Source organism: Narcine bancroftii, chromosome 2, assembly GCF_036971445.1.
Source record: "Narcine bancroftii isolate sNarBan1 chromosome 2, sNarBan1.hap1, whole genome shotgun sequence".
Lineage (NCBI taxonomy): Eukaryota > Metazoa > Chordata > Chondrichthyes > Torpediniformes > Narcinidae > Narcine > Narcine bancroftii.
The window spans coordinates 324958623-324982956 of NC_091470.1; the positions used below are offsets into that span (position 1 = coordinate 324958623).

General features: G+C 39.5%; 1 long non-coding RNA gene across 1 annotated transcript; it reads left to right on the forward strand.

Moving 5' to 3' along the window:
• The first annotated feature begins 244 nt into the window (after positions 1-244).
• On the forward strand, positions 245-23751 carry LOC138755624 (uncharacterized). The gene is made up of 4 exons (XR_011352430.1): positions 245-3837; positions 7257-7405; positions 13067-13299; positions 23157-23751. It is a non-coding gene; the product is annotated as an uncharacterized lncRNA (long non-coding RNA).
• The last annotated feature ends 583 nt before the right edge of the window (positions 23752-24334 follow it).

Sequence of the window (24334 nt, forward strand, 5' to 3'; positions counted from 1 at the left end):
GGAAAGTATTCTTAGAGATGAGCGTGTAGTGCAGTTGCTCCACATGGATGGTCTGGGTGACTGTGTGCCATTGGTCGTAACGAATGTGATGCTTGCACTATCAGATGGCCATAAGCTATGTTCACTGTTTTAACAAGACTTTCTGGAGCAGATACCAGAAGATATTTACCGCCTCATCGCAGATCATGATATCAGTGACCCATGCAAAGTAGCAGCCCGCGCAGATATCCTGTGGCAAACCAAGCACAATGGTGGGTCCTCCATCGACCAAGTTGCTGCATCACACTCTAAGGTCCGGGCCTTCCCCATGTCACCAAATGAAGCCAGTGACGCTCACAGCAGGGAACAATCCCAATTCGGATCGTTGATGTTTTTACCTCCAAAAGTGGGGTTTAGAAGCTACTGTTGCTGCCCACCCTGTTCTTTTCTGGGCAATGCTGGGGCCAGCTGTCACTAATGGCTACAGCAGCTGACCACCATGATAGTCTCCTTTAATTATGGGACCAACATTATGGATGAAAGTTTCAGAGGTGGAGGTTAGCGTCTTGCCCCCCTGTGCCAGGAAGTCAGGATTGGTACTCACCGCTGCCAACAACAGCAGTATTCACACATACGGTATGCAAACGATCCCACTACAGTTCAGTTCCAGCTGTTTCACCTGGTTTATGTTGGCAGCAGTTGTCACAGCCTTTATTGGGTGCAGATTTCCTCTGGACGCACTGGCTCTTAATGGACTGCAAGGGACGGAGTCTTGTGAATGCCAAGATCTTTTATACCTTCTCACTCAGTGAAGCCAAGTTACAGGCCCCACAATGGACTCTGTGATTTTATCAGGCAATGAATTTGCCTGAATACTAGCGGAGTTCCCGATCATTATTACACTGCAGTTCTCCACAGACACCCCTAAGCATGGTGTACAGCACCACATCCCCAATCAAGGACCACCACTGCACACCTGAGCAGGCAGGCTCCTGACTGACAAACTCCATCTCTCCAAGGAGGAGTTCAGGAAAATGGAGGAGATGGGGATCATCCAGCACTCAGACAGCCCATGGGCCTCTCTGCTGCACATGATGCCCAACTCGGTTGGAGGATGGCGGCCATGCAGCAACTAAAGGAGGCTCAACGATGCCACCATGGCTGATGCTACCCAGTGCTCCCCATTCAGAACTTTACAGCCAATTTGCATAGGGCATGCATCTTCTCCAAGGTCGACCTGGTCCGTGGGTATCACCAGATTCCCGTCCACAAGACAGCATTCATCACCCCATTCAGCCTATTTGAGTTCCTGCGGATGCCTTTCAAACTCAAGAACATGGCACAGACATTCCAGCGGCTCATGGACTCAATGGGAAATGGCTTGGATTTCATTTTCATCTACTTAGATGGTATCCTGATCGCCAGCTGCTCGCACCAAGAGCATTTGATGCACCTGCGCTAACTCTGCTGCCACCTGAGTGAATTACACCTGGCCATCAATCCCATGAAATGCCAGTTTGGGCTGCTGGCCATTGAATTCCTTGAGTACCTCATTGACCAGCATGGAGCGGTTCCCTTGCTGGAGAAAGTCAAGGCCATACACCAGTTTGCCAGGCTCAGTACAGTCAAGTGCCTACAGGAGTTCATGGGCATGATCAACTTTTACCACTGAATGACAGCAGCCTGATATCTGGCAAGGCCAAAGAAATCACCTGGGATACGTAATCAGCAGTGGCTTTCAAGCAGGCCAAGGACACCCTTGCAAACACCATCCTCCTAGTACACCTGTGGATGGATGTGCCCACAGCCCTCATAGTTGAGGTTTCCAACTCACCAGTCAACGGCATGCTGCAATAACTAATTGAGTCAGTGGAAATCACTCACATTCTTCAGCCGGCACCTGGAGCTGAAATATAATGCCTTCGACAGGGAGCAGCTAGCCCTCTACCTTGCCATCCAGCATTTTCGGTATTTCTTAGAGGGGAAGGAGTTCACAGTCTTCACAGACCACAAACCCTCACCTTCGCATTCACCAAAGTGTTTGTTGGCATGACAGCAACGACACCTGTCATACCTCTCAGAGTACACCACCACCGTCAAACACATCTCTGAGAAAAACAACATCATGGCCGACGCACTGACTCACACCTCGATCCACTCAGTGCATTCCCTGTCCCCAGGGTTGGATTTCGTGTCACTTGCCGAGGCACAGCAGCTGGACAAAGAGATGCTGGCCTACCTCACCATAGTCTTGGGCCTGCAACTTGAAGATATACTCATCGGCCCAACAGGCAGGAAACTGGCCAACATGTTCACTGGCCAACCCTGGTCCATTGTTCCAGCTGCTTGGAAGCATTGCATTTTTGACGCACTATACAAGCAGGTCGGGCAATGGGCTAGCACATGCATACACTGCCAGACCTCCAAAGTCCAAAGGCACATGAAGGCCCCCTTTCAACCCTTCCAGGAGGTTTGAGCATGTCCTTGTGGACATTGTCAGTCTCCTGGGGGAGCAATGTACCTGTTCGCCATGGTCGACTTGGCCATCAGGTGGCCAGAAGCTGTACCACTCTCTGACATGCCCATGGAGTCCTGCGCCAGACTCCTCATTGCAAACTGGGTTGCACATTTCATCCTGCCTGCCAATATCTCCTCAGAAAGGTGGGAGTGAGGTCACAGTTCACGTCCAGCCTATAGTCAGTGCTGGCACAGCTACTTGGGACCCAGCTGCATCACACCACAGCCTACCATCCACAGTCCAACAGCGTGATAGAGCATTTTCACTGACACCTGAAGTCAGCCCTAATGGCGTGCTTTCGAGTTCTGGATTGGGTGGATGAGCTCCCATAAACTTCTTTGCATCTGCACAGCTCCTAAAGAAGGCTTAGCCATGTCGTCGGCAGAATTGGTATATGGCACCTTACTGACGGTTCCAGGCGAGTTTGTGCCAGTGGCCCATGGCACAGCAGAGCTCACAAGATTCCGAGAGAAGGTAGGAACACTAGCTCCTGTCCCAACCTCATGCCATGGCCCATCACCTTCTTTTGTCCCCAAGGGCCTCAGGGACTGCGACTATGTCTTTATCCGCAGGGGCATCCACCAGAGTCCACTCCAGTGGCCATACAAGTGGTGTGTCAGAACAGAACCACATGTGTCATTGACGTTCGCGGCCATTCACCACTGACCACCTCATGATGATGCACCTAGACCTGGAACACCCTGTGACTGTGCTACTCCTATGCTGACGAGGTCAATCACCCAAGCAGACTAAAGAGGTGTTGGCCATGGACTCCACACTCCTAACGCCGGATCTGGGAGGAGGGTCATGTGGTGGTTCATCCACGCGACAGGCGAACCTGCTCATGGAGTCACAGCCAAGTCCACAGCAGATCTGACTGAGAGAGCTCTGGGTGCGGGGCAAATCCATAAGCTGATGTCATAAAGGTCGCAGGAGCCGGAAGCATCATCGAGTTCCGAGGGATTTAAGTGCACACGAGAGTTCTATTAAAGTCAGTTGGTTCAACTCACTTTCGACTCTGTGTGGTTTTTTTTGCTTGCTGCATGCCTTGTGAGATTAAGCGATATATAATTTTTTCATACTGAATAAGTTCCTTCATGACCTCCATGTGGCAATCACCAATGATCTGAATGATACGCCAACATCCTTCTACGCCAGGATTCCTGTATATGTTGGTCTTTAATCTGAAAATGATGTAGGCAGAGAATAATTGAGCGAGGCTTGCCACCGGGAGCTGGTTTGGGAATGAGCAATCTATACACTCTGTTGACTTCTGGTACTGTAGGCAGCAAATCTTGACCAAACACCTTGCAGCGAAACTCAGCAAAGAACTTGGAAAGGTAGCCAAGATTCAGTTTCTTCTTTTTATCTGATAATTTTAAAATTGTTTATTCTGCTCGCAGCCACCAAATCCGTGTCTTTCTTCAGTAAAATAACATTAAATCTGTTTAACATAGTGCAAGCCCCGAAGTTTGGCTTCTAGAAATTCAGCTGAAGCTTCCAGATCCTTAATTTTGGTATCGTGAATTACAATAAAAACCTGTAACACATCTAGTTTATTGGCAACTTGAGCAATAGATGCTTTGATATATTTTCCCTCATTTTTAGATTCTTTAACATCCTTCCTCAAGTCTTTAATATACTCCAGAATAGTAGAGATTGATTCTCCAAAGGTGGAGGTTTCTTTTTTCTTTCCAGCCTTAGCTTTTCATGTAGCTATATTCAACTTACTTAAAAAGAATTTTAAGAATGAAATAACCAAAAGGAAAAAAGTAACTGAAAAAAGATATAGAAGCTCAAAAAATTATAAAGGTTAGGAGGCAGCTAATAGAAGCAGTTACCCCATGGGCTGCCAGCAGGGATCTGGTACATTGATGTATCAACATTGATTGCTTGCTCAAGTCTATGATGTGAAATTTGAAACGCATTATGTTCCACATCGATCTAAGATTGTTACCACTCGACTGGGAATTAAAAACTAAATATGATATAATATGTTCAATCCGTCACCATGATAGTTTTTCAATTTTTTAAAAGTCCAAGTGAATAAGTGGTGCTTTTGAATGATGGGTGCATAATACAATTTCAAGTGTAAAACACATTAGCCATACCACGATGTATTTGTCTGGAAATTCAGTCACAACCTGTTGCTTTTATCAACACCTGAAAATTAATTCTCTCTATGTCATATTATGTCTCCAGGGAAATTTAACTGGGCAATTACAATTGTGATTCACTGATGATGTATTTTGGCATATAAGTCGAGTCATGAAACCCAAAACAATTCTCTCAAAAAAAAAGGGGGGAGGGGTTGATTTATCCACCGGATATACATTTGATGCATTAACTTCAGCTCAAAATTCAATCCATGCCGATTTGGCGGATAAGTCGACCCATGAAAAAAACAATTTGGCGTACAAATAGACCTATGTAAAGCAGATTCAGTCGATCCTTGAAAAACCAAAAAAAACCCCATCTGCGACAGATTTTAACACAATTAGCACCCTTCAAAATTACTATTATCATCTGAAAAAAACAACACATTTAGAACCATAGAACAATAGAACATTACAGCACAGAAAAACAGGGCACTCAACACTTCTGGTCTGTGCCAAACAATAAAACTAGCTAGTCCCACTGACCTACTCTCATTTCATAACCCTCCAGACCACTCCTATCCATGTATTTATCCAATTTATTTTTAAAACTCAAAATTGAATCTGCATTTACTACATTTACAGTCCTCCCACTCTCTGAATGATAAAGATTCCCCTAATGTTCCCCTTATATCTCTCCCCTATCAGCCTAAAGCTATGACCTCTCGTATTTATCTCTCCCAATCTAAGTTGAAACATCCTACTCACATCTACTCTTCGATACCCCTCATAATCTTATAAACTTCTATCAAGTCTCCCTTGATTCTTCTTCTTTCCAAGGAGTATAGTTTTAACCTGTTCAATCTTTCCCGGTAACTCAACTTCTGAAGACACGGCAACATCTTAGTAAATGTTCTCTGCACTCTTTCAATCTTATGGTATCTTTCCTGCTTCTGGGCGATCAGAACTGCACATAATATTCTAAGTGTGGTCTCACCATTGACTTGAATAACATCAACATTACATTCCAACTTCTATACTCAATACTTTGATTTATATAGGCTAAGATGCCAAAAGCCACCTTCAGGGAACAACGTATATGTATTCCCAGATCTCTCTGCTCCTCTGCGCTCCTCAATGGCCTACCATTTACTACCCTGATTCGCTTTTTCAAAGTGCAACACCTCACACTTATCTGCTGATGCACAATCAATTACACAAAGACTGAAGTTGCCAAAACTGAAGACTTTTAATTACAAGAGATGGGCAGCATCCCTGTGTTGGTCACTCACACTGACCTGGACTTGAACTGGGGTAGGCTTGTGGCATGACAGCCTTTATGGGGAAGAAACGGGGAGGAGTCATGAGCTAGCCAATGTTAACCAGGAAAGGTCATGACATTTACATATAGCATGCAAATATATACAATAGTGCTTTAGGCATATCTGCATTAAATTCCATCAGCCATTTACTGGCCCAATTTCCCAGCTGGTCCAGAACCCTCTGCAAGCTTTGAAAATATTCCTCACAGTCCACGATGCCTTCTATCTTTGTGTCATCAGCAAACTTGCTGATCCAATTCACCATGTTATCATCTAGATCATTTATATAGATATCAATAATCGCCCCAACACATAACCCTGAGGCACACCACTCAACACAGACCTCCAGTCTGAGAAACAACCATCCACCACCACTCTCTGTTTTCTTCCACCAAGCCAATTTTGAATCCAGTTTGCAACCTCTCCACATATACGTAGTGTCTTAACCTTCTGAAACAACCTCTCATGTGGAACCTTGACAAAACCCTCACTAAAGTCCATATAGACAACATCCAAGGCCTTTCCCTCACCAACCTTCCTGGTAACTTCCTCAAAAAATTCTACAAGAATTGTTAAACACGACTCACCATGCACAAATCCGTGTTGACTGTTCTTAATCACCTGATGATGGTCCTAATAACTATATCTCCTATCTCTCAGAAATCCTTCAAAAAATTTACTTGCTACTGATGTCAGGCTCACTGGCAATTATTGTCTGGTTTACTCTTGGAGCCCTTCTTAAACAGCAGGACAACATGAGCCACCCTCCAATCTTCTGACACCTCCCCATGACTAAGGACATTTTGAATATATCCATCAGGGCCCCTGCAATTTCAGCACTTGTCTCCTTTAGCATACAGAGGAATATCATATCTGGTCCAGAGCATTTGTCTAAATTTGTTTGTTGCAAGGCAGCAAGCACCTCCTTCTCCTAAAACTCCATATCTTCCATGACACTTCTATTCGTTTCCCTTCCATCCTTATTCACTATTCCAGTTTCCTGTATAAATACTGATGCAAAACATCTATTTAAGATCTCCCCCATTTTGTGAGGCTCCACACAGAGTTGACCCTTCTGTTTTTCTATGGGTCCAATTTTGTCCCTCACTCTCCCTATCATTGTCTGAGGCAAAAATGGCAGCAAGCACATCCATATTTTCACTGTTTAAACAGTCATCATATGGGTCCCAGTCTGTATCTGATGAGGCAGTTTCAACTTTGTAGTGAGTGTCCCACAATAAATGATCTTCTGCGCTATTAATTGCACAAGAGATTCTACACTTTTCGAACGATTTTATCACAGTCTCTACTTTGACTTTGTCCCATGCTTTGTGCACCAAGTTAAACAGCGCCATCAAGTGATGCAGCATGCATTGCCCTGCCTTTTGTAAATGACTTTTCTGCACTCGACATCCTTGCGCATATGGCTTGTTCAAGCAGACATCAAGAGGGTGCAATATAGACGTCAAACCACCAAGGATAACCGCCATGTAAGTATTATGTACTTTTAGTGTTCTCAGCTAAGTGGCTACAAAACCTATCCCAGACTAGCAACCTCCCTTCTTTGCATAAACCACCTGGCTGCCTGTTCCACCCATTGTTTATCCATAGTTTCACACCATTTTCATCTATCCATCCTTTTTCATGAAAATGTACAAAAATACCTGCAGGGAATTTCATTTTCTGTTTAATTTTGCATTTGAAGATTACCATGGGTCTTAACATTACCATGGGTCAGCCATACACGATAACACCTTGTAAACCTGGTCCTTTCATGGCCTGTACTTCTGGTTTACATAGTTTTAACACCTTTCCAATTCCACTCTTCTATTGCCAGTCAAGGGGTTTTCATCCATGACACTGGTGAAAATTTACAATTTATGATCAAGATCTTTTGGTAGTTTCTGTGCAATTTTTGCTTTTTAGCGTAATACCAGATTTTTTTCTGTTCATGAAACGGTTGCACCAGCCTCAAAATCATTACTGAGGTCTGGGTGTGACTTTGCCCACTACAGTGCAGATGTTCTTATTTTATTTTGGGTGACTATGTAGCAATCTTGCCTCTGTTCACGTACCCATTCTGCAGCGTGATTTTCCAACTCTGGCCATGAGTGATTCCTTTTCTCAAAGAACATTGCCTTTTTGGTATTTTTCTTAAAGCTTCTTCTTTCTTCCTCCAATCTCTAACCAACTTCTCAAACACATCAAGTTTTCTTGCAGCAGTGCAGTTGTTGGTTTTCTTGGCCATTTCTATCACTTTCAATTTAAAATTCACTTCATAATTTTGTCGCAAATTGTGTTGAGTCGATGGACCCTCCATGATAGCAATCACCTACAGCCAATGCCCAGCAGATCAATCCATGCGATCTTTGGGAGTCAACGTATACGCAGTCAATGGCCCATCTCAGCTATACGACCTTTGGGGGTCGACTTATATGCCGGATATACCATAAAATCCTTAAAATGAAACTGATGGGATATGAACCCTACACATACTCCATCCATCAACCGTGAGAAGGAAAACAAGAGAAGAAAGGTGGGAAATGGCTACCTAACAATCCCATATAACCATATAACCATATAACCATTTACGGAGCGGAAACAGGCCATGTTGGCCTTTCGAGTCCGCACCGGTTCACTGATTTTGTGCGCCCTCTTCAGGCATTGGTCCCAGTAGATCTTCATTCAATAACGATGGGCGAATTCAATGCAGCTGGAATCTTATTGAAATTGAAAGCAAGATTGTTGTCCTGACACCACAAAACAAATTTCCGCCAAAAGATCAAGGTGAAAGCGTGCCAAGCTGTGGAAGGAAAGTTCGGGGAATTCAACGAAGTAGAAGAAAGTTGGGATAACTATGTAGAACAGTTTAACTACTACTGTGTAGCCCACAATATTGTGGAAGGTCCAGTAAACCACAAATGTGCCCTTGTCCTCAGTATAATGGATCGAAAAACATTAGACCTCCTTTGCTGTCCCCAGAGGATCCAGGGACGAAGACATTCAACAAATTATGAATAGCTCTAAGGAACCATTTAAGATCCAAACCACCAGTTACGACAGAAAGGCAATGATTCTATGAAAGGAGACAAGGACCAGGAGAAACAGTAAATGAATACTATTGCACAAACTGCGGAACACTGTCATTTCAAGCAGTTTCTAAATCAGGCACTGCGAGACAGATTAGTGATGGGGCTGGCAAATCACCAAGCAAGGTAAAAATTATAAGGAATGGATCAAGATTGCATACAGAACTGCCTGCAGCTCTGAAATGGCAGTTAAAAACTTGGTTGGAAGGTCTTCCCACCAACAATGATTCTGTTGTGGGAAATACAACCATCGACCAGAAAACTGTTTCTTCAAAAATTCTAAATGCAACCATTGCAAAACAGAAAGACATATCAAAGCTAAATGTTCTCTTCTAAAGCACAGGTGGCCTGCAAATAAACAGGCAGCTAAAGTCAAAACAATTGCAGAGAGAGAGAGAGGGAACCTAGCAACGATGATGATAACAACCCAACGGCTGACCTTCAAGCTCCTGAAATTTCAGCTCCTGAGATATTACACATCCGAGGAATAAACGGAGGAAACACAGCAATCTTTCAACTAAAAATAAATGGACACACCTGAAGATGGAGTTAAACACAGGGTCAGAGGTGTCCCTAATGCCGTTACATGTAAAGGAACACTTGCTACCACGCCTCCCGGTAAAAACAACTGAAATAACTCTAAGATCTGTTACAGGCGACAGAATCAAAGTGTTTGGAAAATTTACGGTCCTAGTACAATACAAACAACAGCAACCAAAAACACTCTTTCTCTACGTCGAAGATACCCGGGGACCAGCACTCTTTGGAAGAAACTGGCTACAACACATTCTCCTAGACTGGCTGGAAATTCATTCAATGCTAAATGTAAACCAAATGGACACCTCCCAGCCAGAACTAGACCAAATTCTCAACAACCATGCAGTGGTTTTCCAACAAGAATTGGGGAAAATCAAAGGTATTCAAGCCAAACTGCAATTAAAAGATAATGCAGAACCAATATTCTTCAAAACCAGAAGAGTCCCATTTGCTATGAAAGGGAAATTGAGGTTGATTTAAACAGACTAAAACATGAAGGTATATTAGAACCAATACAATACTGTGATTGGGCAATGCCCATTGTAGCCGTACGAAAAGCAAACGGTGAAATTAGCATTTGCGGTGATTACAAAAATCACCATAAATCCATCACTCAAAAGACCAAGGCAGAAGAATTATTCCAAGCACTAAACAGAGGGTAAAAATTCACAAAACTAGATTTGTCACAAGCATATCAACAGATAGAATTAAACAAAAAAAATTAAGGGAACATGTGACAATCAATACCCATCTGGGACTATTCACTGATACACACGGGCCTTACAGAAGTTCAGCAACACCTGTGATGTTTCAAGAAACAATGGACAAATTACTACATGGACTCTCAGTTGGGGGTTACCTAGATGATATCATCATCACGGGCCGAAACAACAGTGAGCACTTACAAAACCTTGAAAAGGTTTTTACCAGACTACAACAGGCTAATATACAATTACAAAAAGACAAACATGTCTTCATGCTGCCCTCAGTAACATATCTTGGGTTTACAATCGACAATGAGTGGGAGTCAATAAATCCAGCAGGAACAGAAGCAATTTGAAAGGCCCCATACCCAACCAACAAATCGGAATTACAGTCCATCCTCTGACTTGTTAATCACTACCAAAAACATATCCCTAATATGTCTACACTATGCAGCCCGCTGAACCAATTACGCAAGAAAGATCAAATTTGGTATTGGAACACAGAAACTAAAAACACAGTCGATCAACTAAAGGAAATACTAATGTCAACAAATAAGTTGTTGATCCACAAAGACCCTAGTAAAGAAATTACACTAGTCGTGGATGCTTCACCAGTGGGACTAGGAGAGGTACTACTACAAATCACATGTAAAAGGTAAGCAACCAGTAGCATTTGCTTCACAAACATTAACCACGAACAACTATGCCCAACTAGAAAAAAAAGGATTGGCAATAATTTTTGGTGTAAAAAATTTCCACCAATATCTTTACAGAAAAAAATTCATCCTGATCACAGACATCAAGCCTCTTAGTTTAATCCTGGGGCCACACAAAAGTATACCAGTATTAGCTGCAGCCAGAATTCAAAGATGGGCCATGCTACTAGTGGCATATGACTATGATATAAAACATAAACCAGGAACACTCAACAGCCATGCAGATGCCTTATCATACATGTCGCTACCCGAGACAGAGCAATGAGAAGAAATTATTAAATGGACAGTAGAGGCAGCAGCCATCAACCACGAACAACTTCAACAACTTCCCATTACAGCCCAGATGATCGCAAAGGAAACCTGAAAAGAGGTGACATTAAGCAAGATCCTATACTTCAACCTTAATGGGTGACCAAATCTGAAGTCAATCCAGAAGACCTAAAACCATACCACACTCGCCGCCATGAACTATAAGTAGAAGAGGGATGTTAACTATGGGGTACTGTACAATTATTCCAGCAAAATGACAAACTGCACCACAACCATCCAGGAATGGTACAAATGAAAACACTGGCATGTCTGGTGGCCTTCCACAGACTGAGACATTGAAACAGCAGTAAGAGAATGCAAAGTATGTCAGTCAATGCAGTCAAAAATGCCGCAAGCCGAACCTAACCCATGGAAATGGCCATCCAAATCCAGGCATCAGATTCATGTAGACTTCGCTGGACCATTCGTGGGTGAGACTTTCCTAATAGCTGTGGATAGACACTCCAAATGGCCAGTAGTTTCACAGCTGAAAAACACCAAAGCAGATCCCATGATTGACTATCTATGAGTTCTCTTTGCCACTTATGGATTGCCTCATGAATTAGTTATGGACAATGGGCCTTAATTTACATCAGAACATTTTTTTAAATTTATGTGCGACAACAATAACAGACATATTTTGTCTGCACCCTATCACCCAAGCACTTATGGGGAGGCAAAACGTTTTGTACAAACGTTCAAAAAAGCAATGAAAACCATGAAACTTCTAAATGCCTCCTGGACACACAAAATCACAGATTTCCTATTGGGTACTGAAACACTCTGCATTCTACCACAAAACGCACTCCAGCAGAACTAATGTTTGACCACAGCCTGTGGACCAGGCTGTCCACAGTTCATCCAGATCTGGGTCTCAGATTGCAAAACATAGCATTGCCACAAGATTAAACACAGTGTAAAAACCCATGGGTGGTAGGAGTAATCTTAAAACAATTAAGCCCCTGCTCGTACTCTTCTAGTGGGGGGACAGATTATGGAAGCAACACATTGGCCAATTACAAGCATTGACTGACACTAAGGTCCATGAACTGCCTCATCAATTGGAAGAGCTGGAACCAGACCTGCCGTGGCCTTCCCCGACCATCCCACCCCTCTGACCGAGTGAGGGGGGGGCCGAGATGGTCGCAGATCCGAGCAATCCTGTGAGAAGTCCAGTGACTGAGACATGCAGCCGGGAGGGCAGTGAAGAAGGGCAGTCACTGCTGACTCGATCGCTGACCCGACTATCTACGGGTCCTGAGCAAACACCGGGACAGCAAACCATGCTGAGGTGGTACAAAAAAGAAAGAAGACCACCTGAATGCTTTAAGGACTATGTGCCCTGAATATTATTAAATACTTTCCCTTTTATAATTATAATTACTCTTGAGATGTATTCTAATTCTCATTTGTAGTCTTGGGTCCAATGTAATCTTATTAGTTCGAAGGGACCCAATTATTTACTGCATGTGGGGGGTGGGGGGGAAGAGTGTTGGGAATAAGCCCACCCTCTGCTGGACATCATGATGCCCACATCCATATATATATATATAACCCAGTGTGTCAGTAGCCATGTTAGTCTAATATAAGTAAAGGATGAGAAAGCATCACTTCTCCGAGTCTTAGTTGTGTGAGTGCATACACAACACTAATAATGTCATTCAATTTTCCAGACCATTGCTGTCAGGAAAGTGGATCATGTCATTACACAGTTAGGTTTTCATTTCTCTGATTATGACTATAGGATTTAAAAGGTTACTCACACTGAATGTTCTATCTTTTGTTCCCTATTGAAGATCATCCTGGAGGCTGATTCTCAATCTGTATAGCTTTCCTATTGTCCACAGAGAGTTCTATTGAGCACAATGCCATTTTAACCACTTCAGAAAAAACTTACAATGGGTGCCTTGGCAGTGGCCATGCTATGGGAGATTTGAAATAAAAATTCACAGACATGGTTAGGAACTGACATCTTTCAAGACTTATGGATGCATAAAAATGCCATCTCAGTTGTCGAGGATTTAAGCAGGTAAATCTGATCAGCAGTTACGATTATACATTTTTATCTATGCCTGTTTGCTGAAGATTTCTGAAAACCTGAAGTATAACTTTGCTGATGAGCATTTCACGAATTAGCGATGCATTCAGCCATACCCCTGGAGGGGAGAAATTCAGGTTTCAAAAGCCCTCAGGGCATACATGGCATACTAGTATTTGCGATCGTATTTTAACTGTGTTAGCCAGGATATGTTCACAGAAGTTATATAATAAAACAAGCTCTGATTTCTATCTATTCACATTTAACACCATATTTTCCCATATGACAGTTTCAGCAAGACTGTTAATACGCTACTGAGTATCTCACTCCATTTGAAGGCCAGTGATCATTGAACATTACAAATAATCATGGCTAGAAGAACATTCAGTTAAAAAGCTATTCTGCATACCACTGAGGACTATGGGATATGTTCAAGATTGGTGAATGGTGTTGTCATGGTACTTTATATTTTCTGAGAGCTGAAATGCAATTCATTTTCACTCAATTCTCAGCTGTCAGCCATTAGGTATATAGTAATTTGATTTTATTTACACAAGTTTTAAGGCTCCTCACTGTTTAATAGAGAAAAAAAACTGAGTTCAGGACAGAGAGTGGCAGGCCAGACTATTCAATGGGAAATTCGATGATTTTCATGTTGGAATTGGAATATCAATTAGAACATTACAGATGCATCTTGGCCTTCTTTTTTAGGCTTGTGCACAACTAATATCATTTCAGATTTATTCAAAGCTAGTTTTACAATTGATTCTCCATTTCTAACATTTTTGTTCATTTTTGCTCGTGATGATTAACTTCAAACATAATTTTATAATTGCTCAACAATGATGCCAACACCCCTTATGTGCTTTGGGACTTTGATATTCAAAGGAAAATATTAATTGTGATTATTTTTATGCCATCTTTATTTATTTGCTTGCATGACACTCTCCACAAACTTCTCTAAAGTTTTGATCATTTTATTTAGATTTCCCATTTATCTTCTCTGTTTCATGCAAATGCATCTCCAGATGTCCAGCTCAACCTTCTTATATACTGTTGGTTATTTTTGCATATTTAATCCTGATTGTTTTTTTGTATAATGGGATGCACAAAACTCTCTGATTGCTCCAACAGTGCCCTTTGTAATGTTTTGCATACATTATTATGACCCACAAAGGATCTGGCCATCAGCTAAGCTAAAGATCTTATTGTACACCAAGAGCTTCCCTAGAAGAGATTAATCCCACCTCCTGCCACTACCCCTGTCAAAGATGGTTGTGCTCTGAATCATGTACTAAGCTATGAGGAATATGGTCTCTTGCAACACATGAAACCAACTAGTGTAACTGGAGTCCATCAGAATGAATTGAAACAGCATTTTTAGGTAACTCAACTTCTCTCTTATTGGAGTTGGCCAACTCTACTGGAAGTTATCTGCATGTAAATTTACTCACTTCTCCTTCCTTTACTAACATTGCTTGTAATCCTGAGCAATTGCATTTCAAATATTTGCACGTTCTTTTGCATTCTCTTTCTCTTACTCCTCTTAAACCTAAACCTATCAACAGCTCAGTGCGTAGCAACCATGGGCTCACCAGAAATATTCCCTTCATTTTATCCATCCCTCACCTGCTCCCTCTGCAACTTAAAACGAACATCCTTTATCTCTTTCCCAGCTCTGTTTAAGGTTTTTGATTTGAAACACTAACTCTATTTCCCTTTCCACCGATGTTGCTCAACTTGCTGAATGTTCCAGCATTTTCTGTTTGTATTTCAGACTTCCAGCATTTGCAGTTTGTGATCTTCATATTAAATTGAAAAGTGGTCCAAATTCATTGTGTGTAAGGAGTTTGTACATTCTCCCCATGTCTGTGTGGGTTTCATCCAGGTGCTCCAGTTTCCTCCCACCCTTTAAAACCTATGGGGGCTGTAGATTAATTTGTGTATTTGAGGACCATGGGTTCATTGGCTGGTAGGGCCTGTTACTGTGCTGTATGTCTACATTTAAAATAGAAGAATCAGAGGGTTTGTAAATATAATACCCAACTCCAAATGACCTAACATTTGGACAAGTACTGGGATTTTTTTTTTAATATATGGGGTTCTTTACTTCTGTCATTAGTATATTTTACAGCAATTATGGTTAATATATTAAGAGAACATGACTGGGATTTAGTTTCAGAATTCTGATTGCAAGCCAGACAAATCTACAAATAAAATAGGGAAAGTTTTATCTCTTAACAACTGATCAAAAATTATGTGAGAGGCAAAAGTGTAATTTTAATAGCTACTTACTTAATGGTGACTTGCAACATTAAAATAAACTGTACAGAGTTCCAGTCCAAAAGTAAACTGAGTGTTCAATGCTACATTTCTGGCTTATTTGACTACCTGAGTCACCATTCCAGAAAGTGCAGGAGGACACTGATCCTCGCTGTTGGCTGCCACTATGCAGGACTTGCTGTCCTTTCTGACATTTTTCTGGCTATGTTGTTCTGCTATTGTCTTCATTTCTTAAAAAAGGGTGGCCATTCCAAAGGAGGACATGGTCATAGGTTACCATGTGTTTGCGTTTGTTGTTTTTGTTGCTTTCTTTATTTCCTGTGAGCTAGTTAAATTCCCAGAAATATTTCTCATGGATCTCTTTGCAAAGATCATTCTGATAAACAGAGGTGATCAAGGTTTTGGAAAGCAAACCTACAATTACTGCAAGTGACAAAATTCTGAACTTAAAACAAAACCTAGTGGTAGGTGGTAGGTGGCCTTTGTGGTAGGTGAAGCAATGAAATGCATGACTTTTAATCATAAATGAAAAACTTAAAGAGTTACAGAATTAAACAGGGAGTCCAGAAAATTATTATAAATAATTGATATTGAATCTCGATGAGAAAGCTGTAAATCAAAAAGTAAATCAAGAATATTTGCCTCAGCAATTTGCAGAAAGTAAGGTATCTTTGATTGAACAAATGTCTAACTTGTAAATATTAAAAAAATGAGTGTTTAATAAGTTAAATTTTACCATCAGATGTTCAAACGAAGTAAAATTGTTTCAAGTAGAAAGGTCTTTAAAACATTTAATACCTAATCTATGCCAGTCCTTAAAAGCAGCATCTAGTAATTAAGGTTGAAAAAGGTGGTTAGATATAATAGGGCTGGAAAGAAAAACTCTGAAAATCAAAAAAACATTCTAAATTGTGCCTATATTCTCAAACTATATCTCATTTGAATTGCCAACATAGAGGTGCTTTTAGTAAAATTCAGTTCCATTTCTACCTATGAAGTGCAGTCAATTGATTTATCAAAATGTAATAAAAGAAACAAATTATGTATATTGACCACCCAATAATAACATCTAAAATTAGGAAATGCCAACCCACCATTCCTTTTAGTTTTATGAAGATGAACTTTATTTAAGCGAGGGTGTTTTCCTTGCCATATGTAGGAAGGTACAAGTGAATCAAGTAAATCAAAAAAGGATTTGGGGATAAAAATTGGTATTGATTGGAAGAGATACAAAATTTCGATAAAATGTCCAAAAATGGAAATAAATAAAGATGACCATCTCAATAACAATAATTTAACCTGATTAAATAATACAGAAACATTTTCCTTAAAAAGATGTTTACAACTCCTAGTAATTGTAATATCAAGATAGGTAAATTCATCCTTCACAATCTTAAAAGGGAAATTAGAATATCTTGATTTCGAACCACTTATAGTTCACTTTAATGCAGATTTAATTTATACTCAGAGAACTGGCTCAGGTTGACTAGAAAAGCAAACTAATCAGAGGAGTAGGGCAGGGTTGGAAGATATTTTTGTAAATAATAAAAGGTATGCAGGATAGATATATTCCAAGTAAAAGGAAATTAGTCAATGGAAAGATGGTACCAATGTGGCTAACAAAAGAAATTAAGGCCAAGATAAAAGCAAAGGGGAGGGCATACAAGGAAGCTAAAATTAGTGGGAAATCAGAGGATTGGGATTCCTTAGAATCTTACAGAAAAAAATAAAGTCATAAGGAAAGAAAAGATGAATTATGAAAGGAAATTGTCAAACAATAAAGAAAAATATACTGAGTTTTTAAAAAAACATGAAGAATAAAAGAGAGACATGTTGACATAGGACCAATAGAAAACAATGCTGGGGAAATTATAATGGGTTACAAAGATAGGGCAAAAGAATGAAATCAATATTTTATGTCTGTATTCACTGTGGAAGACATTAGCAGTATCCCTGACAGACAGAGGCTTCAAGGAGTAGAGTCGGATACAATTAAGATTACTAGAGAAATTGTGCTAGGTAAATTGAATGGATTAAAGATAGATAAATCTCCAGAACTGGATGAGGTACACCCATAAGATTTTGAAAGAGGTGGCTTTGGAGATTGTAGATCCATTGGTGACAGTCTTCCAGAAATCAATAGTCTCTGGCATGGTTCCAGGGGATTGAAAGATTGCAAATGTGGTTCCGTTGTACAAGAAAGGTAAGAAACAGAAAAAAGGAAACTATAGACATTGGTGGTTGGGAAGATATTAGAGCCAATCCTCAAGGATGAATTTGAAATACCTGGAAATGCATGACAGGATTGGTCCTAGTCAGCATGGTTTTTAAAAGGGTAGATCATGCCTGACTAATCTAATAGAGTTTTTTGAAGAAATCTCAGGTAGGATAGACAAAGTGGAGGCTGTGGATGTAATATATTTAGATTTTCAAAAGGCTTTCGTTAAGGTGCCGCATGTTAAGCTGATAAATAAGAAGATTGGATAGAAAATTGGCTGATAGGCAGAAAGCAAAGGGTTCCTGTAAGGTATCCTGTTCAGGATGGATGTCTATAACAAGTGATGTTCCACAGGGGTCAGTCTTGGGGCCGCTGCTGTTTACAATTTATATTAATGATTTGGATTGTAGAATGAATGGTTTTGTGGCCAAATTTGTGGATGACACTAAGAAAGGTGGTGGAGCAGGAACTTTTAAAGAAACTGTAAAATTTCTGAAGGATATAGACAGATCGGGAGACTGGGTAAAAATATGGCAGATGAAGTACAATGTTGAGAAGTGTTCGGTTCTACATTTTGGCAGTGGAAATAAACAGGCAGAGTACTATCTGGATGGGGAGAAAATTCAATCCTTGGAGATGCAAAGAGACCTGGCATCCTTGTACAGAGAAATCTAAAAGTTAACGCCCAGGTGGGATTGGTAGTGAAGAAAACAAATGCTATGCTAGCATTCATTTTGAGAGGTACAGTGTGTAAGAGAGAGGTGTTAATGAGACTCTATGGGGCACTGGTGAGACCCCATCTAGAGTACTATGTATAGTTTTGGACATCCTATCTTAGAAAAGATGTGATGTTGTTGGAGAGGGTGCAGAGGAGATTTACTAGGATGATTCCTGATATGCAAGGACTGGCATATGGGGAGCATTTGTCAGCTCTTGGGTTGTATTTGTTGGAGTATAGGAGAATGAGGGGGGATCTCATAGAGACATTTCAAATATTGAAAGATTTTGATAGAGTGAATGCGGATAAGATGTTATCCTTGATGGGTGAATTGAGGACAAGGGGTCCTAGACTTAAAATTAGTTATCCAATTAGAACAGAGAGGAGAAAGAATTTATTTAGTCAGAGGGTCGTGGATCTGTGGAACTCACTGCCTCACAAAGTAGTGGAGGCCAGATCACTGAGAGTATTTAAACAGGAAATTGTTAAGTATCTCATTAGTAAGGGTATTAAGGGATATGGGGAAAAGGCTGGAAATTGGAACTAGATATGAGCATAATTCTGCTTACTGTAGAGTCACGGAACATTCTCAAGGGGCATAATGGCCTGTTTCTGCTCCTTTAATGTGAACTTGTGAGTAATATGTGAAAATAAAGGTAATTTGCTTGGTAAATAAACATCTGGATTTCATATAAAAAAGCAAAAGATCATCTGCAAATAAGAAAACCTTAAGTTCAAAGCCATTCCTATATATCCCTATGAAATATTTACATTCACGAAAAGCAATTGCTAGAGGTTCTGCTACTAAGTCAAAAAGCAAAGGTCTTAAAGAACAACCCTGACAAGAAACCGCTGAAGATTAAAAAGTTTTGATTGCTGTGAATTAGTAAGAATTGAGGCAGTAGGACAAAATATAATAATTTAAAGCATTTATTAAAACATGGTCCAAAATTCAATTTTTCCAAAGTGATGAATAAATAACCCCATTCCACCCAATCAAAAGGCTTCTCTATATCTAAAAAAAGAACACATTCAGGGGCAGGAGCAGAGGATAAATATAAAATATTCAATAAACAGTGTATATTAAAATTAAAATAATGATTTTTAATAAAACCAGTTTGCTCTTCAGAAATAATTAATGGTAAAAATATTCATCAATCTATAGCCTCACTAGTTAAGATCAAGAACGATTAGGAATGATTGGGAACAGGATTGAATTTAGCATTTTTAGATGAGGTTTGGGATTCTATTTGTAACCTGATTAATACAACCTCCTTTTGTGCACAACATTGTTTGTTGCAATTTAAAGTGGTCCATAGAGTATATATGTCTAAAGTTAAATAATCTCAATCAAAATATTTGGTGCTTCTTTGATTCACATGCTTTGGACTTGCCCTAGTTAAGAAAAAAATTGGAAAAACATATTACAAACTTTCTCAAGGTCAAATTAGAATCTTGCCCTTTAATTGCTTTATTCGGATCATTCCAAGAAGATGTTTTACTGACTCCAACTCAAAACTGAATTTGATCTTTTGCATTGATAGCAAGATGTACAAATTTGATTAAATGGAAAGACAATACCCCACCTACACACATACATCTTGTCTCCTGCTTCACCTCAATCCTTTTCCTCTTTATGCTGACAATCTTCCATCTCCACTCTTTTATGAAGGGTCTTGAAGCAAATGTCGACAATTCACTTGCCCCTGTAGATGCTGCCACTGAGTTCATTCAGCAATTTGTTTTTTTTTAATTTAGATTGCAGCATCAACAGTCTTTTGTGTCTCCCAACATTGCTTGCAATTGATTAACGATGTTTAACATATTGTATCTTTCCCCATTTTATTTGACTGTGAGAATTTTGAAACTGGAAACATGCAACTCTTCTTTCAATTAGTAGATCATGTAACTCTGTTCAAGAGGTGACCCTATCATTCGAGCAACAAAATTCTGGTCACCTGTCATTTATTCTCTTGACATTGTTAATCTGATATCACCTATTTCATTCTACTGCCCCATACTGATGAAAACCATGACAGCTCCTTGAACAGATCTCTCTGTTTAGAACAATTACAGCCTTTTTGTCGTTCAATCATTTCTGACAATGGTGCTGCTTTTTCTATTTATATTTCTTTGAAGTTTTTCTTTTTCTATTTATATTTCTTTGAAGTTTTTCTTTTTCTATTTATATTTCTTTCAAGTTTTTCTGTTTCCTTATTATACCTTCACCCCTTCATTTTGCCTTACACCATCATCACCTTTGTCAATGAATCTCTCCTTGTTTCTTTCTTTCTTTTTAATATATTTTTCTTAATATGTAAAGTATATGCTATTGAATGTGCAACATAAGGTATCCTGTTCAGGATGGATGTCTATAACAAGTGGTGTTCCACAGGGGTCAGTCTTGGGGCCACTGCTGTTTACAATTTATATTAATGATTTGGATTGTAGAATGAATGGTTTTGTGGCCAAATTTGTGGATGACACTAAGAAAGGTGGTGGAGCAGGAACTTTTAAAGAAACTGTAAAATTTCTGAAGGATATAGACAGATCGGGAGACTGGGTAAAAATATGGCAGATGAAGTACAATGTTGAGAAGTGTTCGGTTCTACATTTTGGCAGTGGAAATAAACAGGCAGAGTACTATCTGAATGGGGAGAAAATTCAATCTTTGGAGACGCAAAGAGACCTGGCATCCTTGTACAGAGAAATCTAAAAGTTAACGCCCAGGTGGGATTGGTAGTGAAGAAAACGAATGCTATGCTAGCATTTATGTTATTTGCAGTTGAACAAAACTGTTACCTATATTATCAAAATCAAAAGAAAGAAAAAAAGGAAAAAAAAAGAAAATCCCCAACAATAAAAAGAAAAAAACCTTATAAATCAAACCCCGACCACTAAGCAAGGTTAAAAAAAATGCATGGGAATCAAGTGACACCAGCCTGGAACCAGACAGCACAGTGCAGGAGCATCTAAAAAACCCTAATTCTTTAGGTTATGATCATAATTCATAAATGAGCCCTCACGTCTTTTGGAAGTTGATATTTGAATCGTTAATAGCATATCTAATTTTTTTCTAGTCAGATAAGACATGATATCACTTAACATTGCAAGAAATGTTTGGAGACATAAAAGACTGTTAATGCTGCCATCTAAATTTTTAAAAAAGCAAACTGCTGAATTAACTCAGTGGGTTAAGCAGCATCTACGGGGGCAAGTAAATTGTTGACATTTGCTTCGCGACCCTGCATAAAAGAGTGAAGAGGGAAGATTGTCAGCATAAAGAGGAAAATGGTTGGGGTGAGGCAGGAGACAAGATATGATAGGTGGACACAAAAAGAGCAAAGGATGAATGACAAATGGAGCCAGGTTGGGAAGGGAGAGAGGTGGAGTTGGTAAACAGAGGCAGCTGGGTTATAGTGGGAAGCAGTCAAAGAAGTAATAAATGTTAGATGGAGCTAGGTGGGGGTGGGGGAGAGTGAAGGTGAAGATTTTGCAAGAGAATCAATTTACCTATATTCACACACAATTTTCAAGTAAAATCGTTTGCTTGTTCAGAGCTAAAGCCCTTTCTGAAATGCGCAAAACTGCAGGAAAAATTATATATTAGAACAAAAAAAATCTTCCTGCAATTTTATGAAGATATTTCCCTTGGCCAATAATCAATAGTGTCCAACTTATTATAATAGTTAATTTAATTAACATTTCACTTTTGCATCCACATTTTATTTTTACTGATACACAATCCTTTCCTGACACCTTTATTCTATCCACACTCTTCTGAGCAACCAAATAGCAAAAAAAAACAATATTAACAGAGGATGTCAATCTGAAAAAGATAAAATAGAAAATGCTGATTAACACTGAACACTGGCAACATTTCTGGACTGAGGGAATATATCAAATGTGAATCTTTTATTAACTCATTTGTTTTCTCAACAAAAACTACTGAATCTTCTGTTTTGAGTGGTTAATTTTCAATATACAAACTAGAAGGGCTAAAGGGCTTGTTTTCTGTGCTGTAATGTTCCAGGGTTCTAATTCCCCTTTAATCCATTGCACCTAAATTTATGCCTATCAGCCATCCTAGATATTATTATAATTTATAAAATTGAATAATTCTTTAAATTTTATATGTTTTTATTCAGTTAATAAAAAAAATCTCAACCGAGCTATTTTAACATTGTTTTTTACAATCTTGGGATAACTAAAACTTTGGGGTTTCATGTGTTGCAGAAGTTCAGATGTTCAACAAAGAAAGTAAATGCATTAGGAAGAAAATGCCACTTTTTCTGGAATAGTTTTAACAGCAGAATATTGAAGTATAGCTCTGAAAACATAAACAATATTTTTCAGAAATAAATTTAATTTTAATGTTGCAGCCTTACATGCACATAATTTCTCATTGACAATTCCTTTAATAATAAAGATGGATTATCGTTTCAGTCAGAACCATATTGAATACTGTCTACAAAAATACTTTGATGAATGATAATGCTGCTGTATTTCACAGTAACTCAGAGAATCAACTTTAAATATTTGTTTAGATAAAATAGAGGATGAACATGTGACTTTATTAGGACAGTCAATTCAGTATTATTTAACTTATTTTGTGCTGTTATCTTGCAGATGGTTACCATGAGAAAACATAATTATGGATCATATAAAATCATTTTTCTCATTTGGTAGCTGGATAGCATTTTTAATGCTGCCTTCTTTGAGGCTGAAAGGCATTGGTCTGATTTCTATTTAATCACTGTCTTCATCAACTGTTAAACAAATATAGCCCCTGCTCGATCCTCAAGGGAAGAAAACGGAAAGCAATTTGGAAGCTGGGAAGTATTCTTTCTCATCATTAGTGAGTGGATGTACCCTGTACATGTATTCTTGGTGCTTGTGCACAGGCAGAATCAAATTATTTTGAATAAAATAATGTATGGGGACTGACATCTTTACACGTTGTTAATTTAATGTTTATTTTCTCTATTTAGATTTTTCTCTACTGCTGTAGCCTTAAGAACATAGCATCATAAATTAGTGTATATAGTCTGATTATCCGCCTCACCTTGTTTTCACGTGATTCTAATATTGTTAAAGGCTCAATTTTAATTTTAATATTTCAAGCATATTAAGTTTTAGAGCAACAAAAGCATGTTTTAACAGCATTAGTTCATGACACCTTAAAGGCTTTATATCCTTTTATGTGCTTTCCTTATTAAAGATTTCAAAATGTTATTAATGAGTTTAGAGTTTAGGTTTTTGTGTCATCTTTTAATATTTCAGATGGAATAAACTTTGAAGCAAAGACTCATGTTAAATGCATCTCATAAAGCTGTTTAATTTCCTCCCACATCATCCACAACATCAACAGTGTGTCACTTGTAAGAGCTTAAATGACTGCCAACTTAGCCATGAGAGTGACAGCTGAAAGGACCTCTCAATGGGCCACAAAGCTTCTGCACTGTATTCCCCAGCAGAACCATGGCAGTGCAGAGGCACCTACCCCCAACCTTCCTCCTTCTTGGACAACAGCTTTGTTTCCATGGGAGAGAAACCTAGTATCTTCTCTAAACACAACAGCATGTCTGATTTTCTGACAAAGGTTACAGTAAAGATCTTGTTAGTGTGAGTCATTCAACTGTCTTAGGCTGTGGCAGCCCAGGCCAAGGTGCTGTGGGAGAATAATGCCCTCTTTGGATATGGCCAACCGTGTGTTGCCCTTCCCTTTTTTAATGCTTCTCCTAAATAGTACAGGAGCCATTTCTCATTCAAGTGGTTAAATGCACCAAGAAACAATCAGAAGTTAA